The 13,874-nt window shown below is 43.0% G+C and overlaps 1 long non-coding RNA gene across 1 annotated transcript; it reads right to left on the bottom strand.

Moving 5' to 3' along the window:
* Positions 1-521: 521 nt before the first annotated feature.
* LOC124519882 (uncharacterized) lies at positions 522-8,760 on the bottom strand. The gene is made up of 3 exons (XR_006964210.1): positions 8,232-8,760; positions 3,434-3,605; positions 522-3,149 (listed from the first exon to the last, which is right to left on the bottom strand). It is a non-coding gene; the product is annotated as an uncharacterized LOC124519882 (long non-coding RNA).
* Positions 8,761-13,874: the final 5,114 nt, after the last annotated feature.

The following is a 13,874-nucleotide window of genomic DNA, read 5'->3' as shown; positions in this document are numbered from 1 at the left end:
CAAGTTTGGGCACTTATAAATAAAGCTGCTATAAATATGTATGTGTACTGGGTAAATACCAAAGAGCATGATTACTAGAGTTCAGTTTTCAAAATTGTTTATAAAAGTTTCATTTAGATACCATTTTGTACACTTGTGCTTGCCTTCGTTTTTGAATAACTGCATCCCTACATTGCCAACATATAATTAATTCACTTTACCTTAAGGTTAAAAAAGGACATAAACAATGGTTATTTTTTAAGTTTACTGTAATCATACCTTTATATTCTTTAAAATATTTTTTAAGCTTATTTATTTACTTTGAGAGAGAGAGAGAGAGTGATCAAGGGAGGGGCAGAGAGAGAGAAGGAGAGAGAGAATTGCAAGCAGGCTCCACAACAGCATGAAGCCCGAGGTGGGGCTCAAACTCATGAACTGCGAGATCATGACCTGAGCTGAAACCAAGAATCAGATGCTTAACCAACTGAGCCACCCACGCGCCCTATATTCTTTCTTAAAAAAGTGATCTGTACCCCCAACATGGGGCTTGAATCCATGACCCTGAGATCAAGGGTTGCATGCTCTATGGACTGAGCCAGCCAAGTGCCCCTATATTCTTGAATATGATTTAAGATAGTCAACTTAGGTGATCAGAACTTGAGTATATGACTCACACAAATCTCATGGCTTTTCACAGCCTTAACATGCTTCAGTTAACTATAATGGGTACTTTCTTTTTGAAAAAGCAATGCAGTATGGTCAGTGTGGGTTCTTTGTTTTATTTAGCAATATCTCAAAACAGTTTAGAAAACATTCTCTGGCAAGTGTCTTGGGCCTATCTTGATTTTTGCCATCCTTAACACAAATTTAATGATCTTTCAAGGATTTTTGAGCCCTATTTGTGGGGAAGGTAATACAGACAAAGACGTAGGCCTTGGGGCTCATAGGCTGTAAACTGTGATTATGCCCTGGGGGGTGGGGCTGCCCAGTTACACTGTTAGTGATAGAATTAGAATCCCTTTAAAATACATGAGTTCATGCTGATGTTTCTCATTCAACTCTAACTTTCCCAAGCCAGTCTTTATTTTGTTCTAATGTTAAGATATTTTTAAATTAAATTTTGTCTTTTTCAAACATACGCAGATTTTTTTTAATTGCCTCCACCAAAATAAATTTAGAGGAGCTTCGTGTCAGTTAAATATCTTTTATCACCTCTTAGAAGGTGCCTTTTTCCAAGCTAGCATCCATTTCCAAGACCTTCACCCCTCAAAGTCAATTTTTAAAGCTCAATTAATTACAACACATTTACACAAATCACACAGCTTTAAGTCACAGCTCATTGGCAGAAAGTACTCTTGTCTGAAAAAGCAGAGGTTTTAACTCACACATACTAAAACAGAATTACTCATAGTCAATAGTGATAATATTCAAACAGAGTGCCCATTAAAATGAAATTTTCCTGTAATTGGTCTCCCTTTTGTGGTCTATGGGAAGGATTTAATCTCTGAAAATATGAAGCTTTTTTCTTCTTCTCTTTCTCTCTCCTCCTCCTTAATTGAGGAGGACTCTCTCAGTTATTTTATACTGTAAACAAGTCCCTAGTTACCAGAATCCTGGCTTCACTGGTGGTGGTCGGGGGGGGGGGGAGGTAATTTGCCTGTACCTGTGGCGCCTTCTGTGTTTAATCTTTCATGGTAGCCATGTGTCTGGACTCTAGCCGTTTACTTCATTCCCAAGCCTGCTTTGTGAGCCAATGCTTTACTTTCATTTTTAATCTCTTTCTACATCTAGGGCAACAAATCCTCAGGATTGTGTGAAAGAATATCCTTCTAGTTCCACTGTGCTAAATTTTCTAGAAGGCCCTAGAATTCCCAGGCAGCCAGATATCAATGTCTCCATTAGGCTGTCCTGACAGCTGGGAGGCTTCATTCTCCCTGCTTTTATACCACTTTCCAAATCCCATAATGCTGCCCCTGCCATTAAGCTGCAGTGGCCATATAAAGGTTTTGAACTAATTTCTGTCAAAAAAAGTGATGCCCTCAGATTTTAAAGAAAGCAAGTCTTCACTTTATTAAAGGACACAGTTGTATCGATGAGTCAGTCAGTTGCTTCTTGGAGCCCTCTTGTCCTACCCTGAGTTCAACAGCCTGTAGGTAGTAGGGTTACTAGGTGTGGAGAGTCCCTTTGGTTAGTGTTCCTCATCTTTTGCTGCCAGGTGCTGCTTGATACAGAAAAAAGAGGCTACCAGCCCAAAATCCAGAGCATCTAACTCCTCTGTTAGCAATGGATTCTCATGTCCTTTGTACTAAGCAGATAGATCTCAGAGCAAGTGTAGAAAGTCCATCTTCTGGCATCTTTATATCTTGTACTTCCCACACAATGTCCGATGTCTAAACGTAAATTCACAGCCTTCCCTCCAGCCTGATAGCTCCTGGTGACTCTTCTGGATGAATGCAACCATCTTCCATGTGGCTGTCCAAATCAGAGGACTGGAGAGCATTCTGAGGCCCATTACCACAGTTGTCCTGGAGAGCTTCCAGATAGTGCTTCTTGTTCCATGTCCACCACACTACCTTGGCCACATCCCTATGATCTTGCCTTTCGCCTCACAAGACAGCCCTGCTGTGGACCATTTCTCAGCCACTCTCTCCACAGTAGTTGCTGTGCACACCCATGTGCTGTGTCTGTGTTGGGTTCTGTGGCACAGCAGAGACTCTTAGTGCAGATTTTGCCAAGGGCAGAGACTGATATCAAACAGACGTTCTGTTAGTTAGTAATGTGTGAAGAATGAAACAGAACAGAGAGGTGGAGCAACGGTGAAGGACAGGAGTGATATGGGATCCTGTTCAATCTCAGTTGGCAGGGGAATGAAGCAACAGAAGCAGACAGCCAGGGTTGGGAAGTTGTCAGGCAGCTGAACTCTAGGACAAGAAGACAGCAAGACTGGAACAGTGCATGCAAAGGTGAATGGTAGGAGGAGAGCATTTGGCTTGCTGGAAAGCTACAGGGAGGCCAGAATGTGCCAGGAGCACAGGAGAAGGTGACAGGAGAGGCCAGAGAGGTGAGCAGAGGCTATGTAGACTCTGGGAAAGACTTTGGGTTGGATTCCAAGTTAGATGGGAGCCATTGGAGGTTTTGAGTACATTCTCATCAGGTACCATTCAGGTTGCCTGTGAGAAGAGACCACAGAACAGGGAAGTTAGGGGGCTGTTATAATTGTCTAGGTGGGAGAGATTGGTGGCTTATACTAAGAAGGTGGTGGGGTGCCGAGAAGCAATCAGATTCTGGGTGCATCCACCTGAGTGTCTATCCAAACTAAGTCCATCATCCAGCCAGGGTAAACTTTTTAAAATTGAATCATGCCATATCACTCCCCCTTCAAAGCTGAGCAGGAGAGTGAGTGAGGACGCCTGCCCACACCACCCACAAGATACTGCTGTCAACTCCAGGTTACCTGGTGGGGATGCAGGGCTGAAGAGCTAGGCCTTCTCATTTTCCAGGAGAGGCAGAAATGTAAATTTTTTGTGTGAAATCTTCCAAATCATACCTTTTAAAGTAATGAAGTTCAAATGAGACATGTCATTGAAGTTTTGACTTCAGTTCATAGGAGGTAGTTGCCAAGTTTGCTGGATGGAAAAAGTGATAGAATGAGTGGGCATTAAAAATATAAAACATTTATACAGTTTAGGCACTTTTTAAAAATGTTTATTTATTTTTGAGGCGGTGGGGCGGGGGGCAGAGAGAAGGGGACAGAGGATCCGAAGCAGGCTCTGTGCTGACAGTAGTGAGTCAGGTGTGGGGCTTGAATTCATGAACCGTGAGATCATGACCTGAGCCAAAGTCAGACCTTAACCAACTGAGCCACCCAAGTGCCCCAAGTTTAGATATATTTTTTTATTTAAAAAAAAACATTTTTTAAAAATCTTTATCCATTTTTGAGAGAGAGACAGTGTGAGCAGGGGAGGAGCAGAGAAAGAGGGAGACACAGAATCCAAAGCAGGCTCCAGGCCCCGAGCTGTCAGCACAGAGCCCGATGCGGGGCCCGAACTCACCGTGAGATCATGACCTGAGCCGAAGTCGGGCGCTCAACCGACTGAGCCACCCAGGCGCCCCCAAGTGTAGGTATTTTTTTTTAATTTTTTTTAACATTTATTTATTTTTGAGACAGAGAGAGACAGAGCATGAACAGGGGAGGGTCAGAGAGGGAGACACAGAATCTGAAACAGGCTCCAGGCTCCGAGCTGTCAGCACAGAGCCCGACGCGGGGCTCGAACCCACGGACCGCGAGATCATGACCTGAGCCGAAGTCGGCTGCTTAACCGACCGAGCCACCCAGGCGCCCCAAGTGTAGGTATTTTTAATATTACTGTTGGTCTTCAAACTTTTCCCCTGACACAGCTGAGGAAAAGTGTGAAACAGTGGTAGTGATTGTGACAGGAGGGGGGTAAGGGGAAGAAGGTGGAGGGCAAGCCTCCAAGGAAAGTAGGATATGTCAGGCTCTCTGAAAGGGGTGGGATTGAAGGGAGCCTAATGACAGCAACATCCTCACATGGTTATGATCACCAGGCACTGTCCATGTCCACCACTAGGTATAAGGACAAGGACAGGGAGGGCAAATAACTCTAAAAGAGGACTGGATTTGCAGCCTTAACTTCACATGATGTTGTTCAGAGGAAGATGCTCTTGTTGCCATCAATGATCAAGAGTTAGACACTTTAATTATAATTTCACTATAGTGGCTTCATTAATTTAAAGCAATTTTATTAGCTTCAACTATTTTTTTCATTTAATAACATTATACTACATTAGTAGGAGGACATGTGTGTCCTCATGTGATATGTTAATGTTAGAGAGGCCAGGACAGGTAGCCACTGTGGGCAGCCAATTTCAAGATGTGGAGATGTGGCAGGAAGATGTGGGCCTGGGATTCAGATGCCAGATGCAGCGGTTGTATGATGTGCGCACATCATTTAATATACGTGAGACCGAAGGCTTGCTTTTAAGGATGAAATAAATATGTAACTTCTTAGCATGGTGCCTGTGTGCTCATATGTGCTCAATAAACAGTAACTGGCACAGAATTATTTTAACATAATTGGTCTATTCCTTCCTCTGGTACAACAAAGATTATTATCAGAATTTCCAATGCTTACTTTAATGTCCTGTTGATACTTTGATATACTATACATAATACACTGTTGGGCATTGACACATCACCCACTCAGCCTACAATTCACTGGGTCCTTGAGCATATATAAGACTAAGATGAGTTTTTTTTAAAATTTTTTTCTTAACATTTATTTGTTATTGAGAGACAGAGAGAGATAGAGCATGAGCAGGGAGGGGCAGAGAGAGGAGGAGACACAGAATCCGAAGCAGGCTTCAGGCTCCGAGCTGTCAGCACAGAGCCCAACGCGGGGCTCGAACTCACAAACCGCGAGATCATGACCTTAGCCTAAGTCGGACACCCAAACGACTGAGCCACCCAGGCACCCCCAGGACTAAGATGAGTTTTTTTTTGTTTGTTTGTTTTTTTTTTTCAACGTTTATTTATTTTTGGGACAGAGAGAGACAGAGCATGAACGGGGGAGGGGCAGAGAGAGAGGGAGACACAGAATCGGAAACAGGCTCCAGGCTCTGAGCCATCAGCCCAGAGCCTGACGCGGGGCTCGAACTCACGGACCGCGAGATCGTGACCTGGCTGAAGTCGGACGCTTAACCGACTGCGCCACCCAGGCGCCCCTAAGATGAGTTTTAAGACTGGTTTGGAAAGGCAGCTGCTTACTCTGTGATTACAGGGACATAAGGAGGTTTATCCAAGAATATTTCCAATCAGCTTACTGATGTCTGAAAGGTCATAATGAGGAATTAATTTATTTAACTTCATTTCATGTTAGTTAATCTCCCTGGATTAAACCTTACAGCCATTTAGTGTGAATGATGTTGTTAGTGCTTTTTCTAGAAAGGGCATGGATGGGGAAATGGGTGAGGCATGTAGGGAGGGTGACACAGGGGACAAGACTGTGATGCTGGGGTGGCTGATGCAAACTTTGCCAACTACAAGAAATCCCTGAGAAATTCAAGAAATCCCCAGTTCACGGTCCCCCAGATTTAATCTGGACATGGCTAGCCACTTTCTTCAGGCATATAATTTACAGAAAGTTTCAGTCTCTGAGCTAGCCAAGACCTTATTTATACATTGTGGTTTGTTTTCAGGTTAAAGTTACCACTTACCACTGTCCCCATACATATATAAATTTATATATATACATATATAAATCTTTCTGGAAAACAATTTGGTAATATGCATCAAGAATAACTTTGAAATACTCTTTGACACATTTATTCAACTTCTAAGAACACCTTCTAGAGAAATAATCAGGAATTATGAAAAAAGGTGTAAAAAAGGTTCATATTGGTGTATATTATTTATAGGCACACACACACAAAGAAAGAAAGAAACATGATTCTCTAACAATAGAGGAATAGTTAGACAAATTATGGTACATCCATGAAATAGTAACCATGTCTTAAAATATGTCATAAATAAGTCTTAATAACTTGAGGAAATGCTTACACTATAATGTTAAGTGAAACAAAGAAGGTTACAAAGCAGCATGCAGTATCACCTATGTTGAGAGGGCTGTTACTGCTCTGCACAGGCACTGAGCTTGGTGCTGATTCCAGGCCTGGGACAGGTGCGGGGTGGGGGGCAAGGTTTGAATATGGCTGACATGGCTAGAGTGAATGTTTACTGGCTTTTTTTGAGAGAGAGAGAGAGACAGAGTGCATGAGCAAGTGGGGAAGGGGCAGAGAGAGAGGGAGAGAGAATCCTAAGCAGGCTCCACGCCCAGCGCAGAGCCCAACTTGGGGCTTGATCTCACAGACAGTGAGAACATGACCTGAGCCAATAACAAGAGTCAGACACTTAACCTACTGAGCCACCCAGGCTATTTATTGTTCTTGACTAAGCAGTGCTCCTTCTGCCTTCATTTGGTCTTAGAAACACTCTTTTCTCTGTGGAGCCCTTTACACAAGGGTGAATACAAAACTTAGCCCTGACCAATTAGTGCACCCCATTTTCCTGCTTTGGTAATTTGATCTTGGGTGAACATGTGGTCAGCCAGGCTAGAGTTCTCCTAGGACCTTGGGATAGATGTAGTTTTTCACTGGGGCTGTGAAACTGCTGACAGGATGGTATGCTGCAGCAACTGGGGGCCACTGCTACACTATGGGGAGGCTTTGACTGAGAATCAGACCCAACTGAAGCAGTAGAGAGGGAGTGTGGCATGGAGAGAGACAGACGGAACCATGACATTTTCCTTGAAGACCTGGCTTCAGACCTGCCTAAAACTTCATCTGACACTTGAAATTCACAGATAAAGTGAGCCCAAAATTCCATTTTCAGTGTCACTTTCCTTTTTCAAATGTCTTATCATTTGCCATCAAAAGAACCCTGTTGAAAAAGAACTTTGAGGTTTTAGATGCTTAGTTGTAGGCTATTTGCAATTGGTGGCTAAAATGAATTCACAGATATCAGTTTGCACTAACCAGACTACCATATCCAGGAAGGTGACCAACCTGACCTAACTGGTGAAAGCCAGACATGACATTGGGCTGGGTTTTGGGCACCAGACTGCAGGAGGGAGCTGATCAGCCAGGAATTTCTGGAGAAGAGTGGCCAGGGTGATGAGGAAGCCCAAGGCCACAGCACACAAGAGATGATTGGAAGAACCACTGCTGCCTGGAGAAGGAAAGCATGGCAGGCAGGAAAGAGAGGATGTCCTCTTGCTTGGGCACAAAGAGCCAGGGAAATGGGAAGAAGCCTGCTTGGACCCTGGTCTCAGCTCAATGCAAGACCCAGCTTTCCAAAGCTCAGCATGGGCCACAGGGTTGCCCAAGAAAGCAGTGAGTTTGAGGACAGTTTGAAAACCACTTGGCAAGAATGTAGTTGAGAGATTTCTGAGACTGGTTTACCTTCAGGGCACTTCCCCAGGGATTTTAACATTTTATAAAAATGTCAAGCTATTGGCTCCTTCTTTAATTGAGATTAGTTGGCAGCTAGCTGAGAACAAGTTGCCTGCTTAACATTTTTGGCCTAATCAAGGGTTGGCCTTGATTCTAAATGTTTTTTAATCACTCCTTCAGTGGCCAAGTGAACTGAAGGGAGGTTCTTGCCCAAAACAGCTGAAACAGAATGAGTTGAGTTTCTACCATTCCTCACAGTCCTTGCTCTTCCAAATCACACTTACCCATTTTGGCTTTCCAGTGTTTTTGGTGGATGAAGTCACCATGGCCCATGGTGGGGTGGGCCTGACCTGAGATTTCACCTGGAAAAGGCAGGATGAAGATAGTGAGAGCTGGAGCAGCCTAAAACACCCAGGTTTTTTTTTTTGTTTGTTTGTTTGTTTTGTTTTGTTTTTTTAAATAGGAGCCCTCTTTTTCCTGAGCTGTCAAATACTCCTATGGGAAATTTGAGTCCAGTGAATAGACTTCGATTCATAGCTGCAGTCCCAGTGCCTGGCTCAGGGCCTGGCACATAGGAGGACCTCAACCAATATTTGTTGAATGAAAGTGTGAAAGGTCTTAAGGGACCTCTGAGATCATCTAGTCTGAGTCCCTCATTTTCTAAAAGAAGCATTGTAGCTTAGAGAGGTAAAGTAACTTGCTCACATCTGCACAGCTAGCCAATGCAGAGCTGGGTTTCCTGATGATGTTTTCTCCTTTTTATAAGGGTCTTAAATGGAATGATGAGATTTTTTTTTCTTTTTTAAATTTACATCCAGTTAGTTAGCATATAGTGCAACAATGATTTCAGGAGTAGATTCCTTAATGCCTCTTACACATTTGGCTCATCCCCCCTCCCACAACCCCTCCAGTAACCCTCTGTTTGTTCTTCATATTTAAGAGTCTCTTATGTTTTGTCCCTCTCCCTGTTTTTATATTATTTTTTTCTTCCCTTCCCTTATGTTCTCTGTTTTGTTTCTTAAAGTGCTCATATGAGTGAAGTCATATGATACTTGTCTTTCTCTGACTAATTTCACTTAGCATAATACCCTGTAGTTCCATCCACGTAGTTGCAAATGGCAAGATTTCATTCTTTTTGATTCTGAGTCATACTCCATTGTATATATATACCACATCTTCTTTTCCATTCATCCATTGATGGACATTTGGGCTCTTTCCATACTTTGGCTATAGTTGATAGTGCTGCTATAAACGTTGGGGTACATGTGTCCCTTTAAAACAGCATACCTGTATCCCTTGGATAAATACCTAGTAGTGCAATTGCTGGGTCAGAGGGTAGTTCTAGTTTTTTGAGGAACCTCCATACTGTTTTCCAGAGTGGCTGCACCAGTTTGCATGGAATGATGATATTTTTATTTATTTTTCATTTCTTCTAACATTTTAAAAATAATGTTTATTTAATTATTTGGGGGGGGGCGGTGAGGGGCAGAGAGCAATGGAGAGAGAGAGAATTCCAAGCAGGCTCTGCTGCACTGTCAGTGCAGAGCCCAACTTGGTGCTCAATCTCATGAACCACAAGATAATGACCTGAGCCGAAATCAAAAGTCGGTCACTTAACTGACTGAACCACCCCTGTGCCCCCATTTTTGTTTTATTTAAGTAAGCTCTGTGCCCAATGTAGGGCTTGAATTTATGACCCTGAGATCAAGAGTCCAATGCTCTACCAACAGAGCCAGCCAGGTACCCCTGAAATGGTGAGATTTTATTTTATTCACATATTTATTATTAAAAATTTTTTCTGTTTATTTATTTTTGAGAGAGAGCAAGAGACAGAGCATGAGTGGGGAGGGGCAGAGAGAGAGGGAGACACAGAATCAGAAGCAGGCTCCAGGCTCTAAGCTGTTGGCACAGAGCCCGATGTGGGACTCAAACTCCCGAACTGTGAGTTCATTACCTGAGCCGAAGTCAGACACTTAACTGACTGAGCTATCCAGGTGCCCTGAAATGGTGAGATTTTAAAATATTGCTTTCTGCATCAGTCCTCGGCTTGTCCTTACATCTGAATCTGGCTCTGATTTCTGACCCAGAAATGTACTGGGTCTCTGGGAGTTAGCCAGAGCTGTTCCAGAAGCTTGTTTAGTGTCCATAAGAGCTTGGTGTCTGGTAGGCTACATACTCAGCCCCTTCGACCATCCTTCTTTTCCGTTTGAGAAATGATTGTTAACGGGGCAGGACCAGGCAGGACAAAACATATTTGGTTGGACAATGTTTTTGTATTTTAACTTACTATATTAGTTTTAAGTTGCCAAGTAACAAATTAACCACAAATTTAGTGACTTAAAACAATACCCACTGATAAGCTTGCAGGTCAGAATTCCAGACCCGGTGCAGCTGGTTTTCCACTCAGGGTCTCATCTGAGGCAATTAAGGTATTAGCTGGGTGGGGTTCTTATCTGAGACTTGAGAACCTCTTCCACGCTCACATGATTAAGGCAGAATTCCCTTCCTGTGGCTGTAGGATCCATATCCTGGCTGGCTATCAGCAGGGGCTTCACTCAGTTCCCAGAGGTCTCCCACACCCCTTACCATGTGGCCCCTTCCATCTTCAAAGGTGGCACTGGATTTGCTTCTCACTTGGAATAGCTCGCAATGGTTTTTTTTTTTTTTGAATGTTTATTTATTTTGAGAGAGAGAGAGAGTACGCACACATGAATGGGCGAGAGGCAGAGGGAGAGGGAGACAGAGAATCCCAAGCAGGCTCTGTGCTGCAAGCGCAGAGTTTGATGTGGGGCTCCATCCCATGAATACTGAGATCATGACTGGAGCCCAAGAGTTGGCTGCTTAACCACTTGAGCCATCCAGGCGAGCCATGGAATAGCTCTCAATGCTTTGAATCTCTGCCTTCCTTTTCTGCCTCCAGCCAGAGGAAGCTGTTTTTCAAGGGCTCATGTGATTAGGTTGGGTACCCCTGGACAACTTCCCTATCTGAAAGTATAAAGTAACCCAATACCAAAGGCATCACATCTTCCTATTCACAGGTTCCACCAAGGCACAGAGGAACATTGTGTGTGTGTGGGGAGGGTTGTTCTGTCCCCCACACCTTTAATAAACACGTTCCCCTATTTTCTTCTTTCCTTTCTCCTCCATTCAAGCAAGTAACTTGCCTTGTACTTCAATGGATTAGCAAGACAAGTGGTAGGTTGAAAACGGAATAGCCTGGGTTTTCCTGGCTTCTGATTTTCAAAAATCCTAGGCTTCTAGTAGAGCTCAGGGGATGCCTAGGGAGGTAAAAAGGAGAAGGATTTGTGGATGAAGACAGAGTGCTTCTAGGATCAAATCAAAGAACTTCTAGAAGCAAATGGAATTGTAGGCAGGAGCAAGAAAGATGTCTGTGTCCAAGGGACAGGAGTGGTGGGCTGCTGCATCTCAGGTGGCCACACAAATGGCAACAATGGATGGTACAATGGAAATATTTGTGCCCCCTGCCCCCAGTCCCACCATTCCCAAATACCCAAGCGTGGTGCCAAAATTCGGAGAGAGGGCGGCTCCAAGGACTGGGGTTAAGTTTCCCACCAGCTCTGTAGAATGGAATCTTAGGGTCAGAAATTATATGGAGTAGTAGAAAATAAAATTACATTGTTGTACATCTGGGTTTGTGGACTGGGATTCATACTTCCTACATAAGAAAAAAGATGGGATGGCACTTCAGGAAAAATGTGCTAAAGAGAGTATATAGACCTGTAGATTCAGAATGTGTGTATGTATGTGTGTTATGGATATGGATGCAATAATAGCAATATTTATATACACATGCACATATATCAGAATGTAAATGCACATATATACCAGCTGTGTTGACATATATCCACATATATATATTTTTATGTAGCACTTTATTTTTTTTACTTTTAATATTTCATGAAATCATTGCTATGTAATGGACAGCCAATTTATGATTTGAGCTGAAATTAAATGGAATGCCTAGTTCTTGAATCTGATGGATTGAATTGGTTGGAGCAGAGAACCCCCTGAGAATGGCGTCCATAATCCAGACCTCAAGTCCCATGATATGTTACCAACTCTCCAGGTAGAACAGGTTATAAAAGAACATTATAGAAGCTTCCATTGGGCATTGCCTTATTGATGGAAACATGCTATCAGATACAGGCTCTTGCCTTCATGCCCATGTTAACATGTCTTATGGGTGAATGAGCCTCATGTTTTCTTCAGTACCAGCTAGACATTCAGTCCGGAGAAATGAGTCGAGACCTTCTGTATGGCAGGGGGAAGGTGTGTGAGGTGTTTGTGGGGATAGTAGAGTGGGTATAGTTCCTCTCTGATGCTCCCCATGTCTGAGAAAGGTGGTCTTGCTACTGAGTCACCCACCTGACAAAAGGCCTCCTACATCCAATAAATCCCCCCTTTTCAAAACTTTCCATTATAGTGCATAACACATATATAAAATACACTGATTTTAACTGCACAGCTAATGAATTTTTATACATGCATACACCCTTGCAACCATACCCAGATCTACCCCTTACCCTCCAGAGGGTTCTATTTTGGATCTTCCCACTTAATACCACCCACAGGTAACCACTATCCTAACTTCTATCACTGTCATTTAGCTTCTCCTGTTTGGGAGCTTCACATAAATAAAATCATACATTAGCATTCTTTTGTACTTACTTTCTGTCACTCAAATAAGTTTCTGTGACACTCATCCATGTTGTGTGCCAGCAGTTTTAAATTTTTGAAACTGCTGTGTGATCTCCCATTATATGAGCATACCACAATTCATTTATTCTTTATACACTGATGGACATTTGGATTGTTTCGAGTTCTTTTCTTTTTAATATTAATGAATAAACTGGTATGAACATTCTTGTACTTACCTTTTGGTGGACATCCACACACATTTTTGCTGTGCTCTCCAGGGAGTGGAATTGTGGGGGATGCAAGCGAGTTCTAGTTGTGCCATGTCCTTGTGAACTTTTAAAATTGTCTCTTTTAAAGTTTTGCCATTCCAGTGGGTGTGCTATTTCATTATGGTTTTAATTAACATTTCCCTAATGAGTTGAGTACATCGTTACAGGTTTATTGGTTATTTAGTATCTTTTTTTGATAAAATATCTTCTCAAGTGGTTTGCCTGTTTTGGGGGGGAACATCTTTCCTTAAAAAAAGCTAGATAGAGGAGGTTATGTTCTTTGCAAACAACTGAATACTAGCTAAGATAGGGAGATACATAGTTGTCTGATTCTTAGTCAGGTTAGATCATAAGACTCTTTGTAAGTGATACAGAATCAGGGCTTCCATGAGAAGCCCATGGAAGGCCATTGAATCTGGGGCTGGCAGGCCCAGCAGGTAAGCAGGAAAGCCGACCATGAAGTGGGCAAGAGGAACTGACTGGAACATACAGGGACAACCTGAAGCCCATGAAGGCGAACAAATCATGTCTGTCTTTTGTCCCTTCAACTTCAACATCACAGACAACCTGTAGAAGAGGCTACCAAAGGGCTATGCACACTGCCATCTGACACAGGACCAGGGTAAGGGGACAAAGAGAGAGCAGGTCAGGGATATGAATGGGCTTCACAGTGCTTTATGCCCCACGCTACCCTGCACGGGTACCAGCCACTGCTTCACTTCCTCTGACAGCATCCCTAGCCTGTATTTTAAAAAAAGATACTCTGACCTCAGCCGTAGCAATCTCTTACTCAACACATCCCCAAAGGCAAGGGAATTAAAAGCAAAAGTGAATTACTGGGACCTTATGAAGATAAAAAGCTTCTGCACAGCAAAGGAAACAACCAACAAAACTAAAAGGCAACCAACGGAATGGGAAAAGATATTTGCAAATGACATATCAGACAGAGGGCTAGTATCCAAAATCTATAAAGAGCTCACCAAACTCCACACCCGAAAA

Source organism: Lynx rufus, unplaced genomic scaffold (assembly GCF_022079265.1).
Source record: "Lynx rufus isolate CCGP_SWC_20201006 ecotype Redwood Valley unplaced genomic scaffold, mLynRuf1.p SCAF_29, whole genome shotgun sequence".
Taxonomy (NCBI): Eukaryota; Metazoa; Chordata; class Mammalia; order Carnivora; family Felidae; genus Lynx; species Lynx rufus.
Note: the sequence above shows the minus strand (reverse complement) of the source record. Positions and strands in the feature narration are given on the sequence as shown.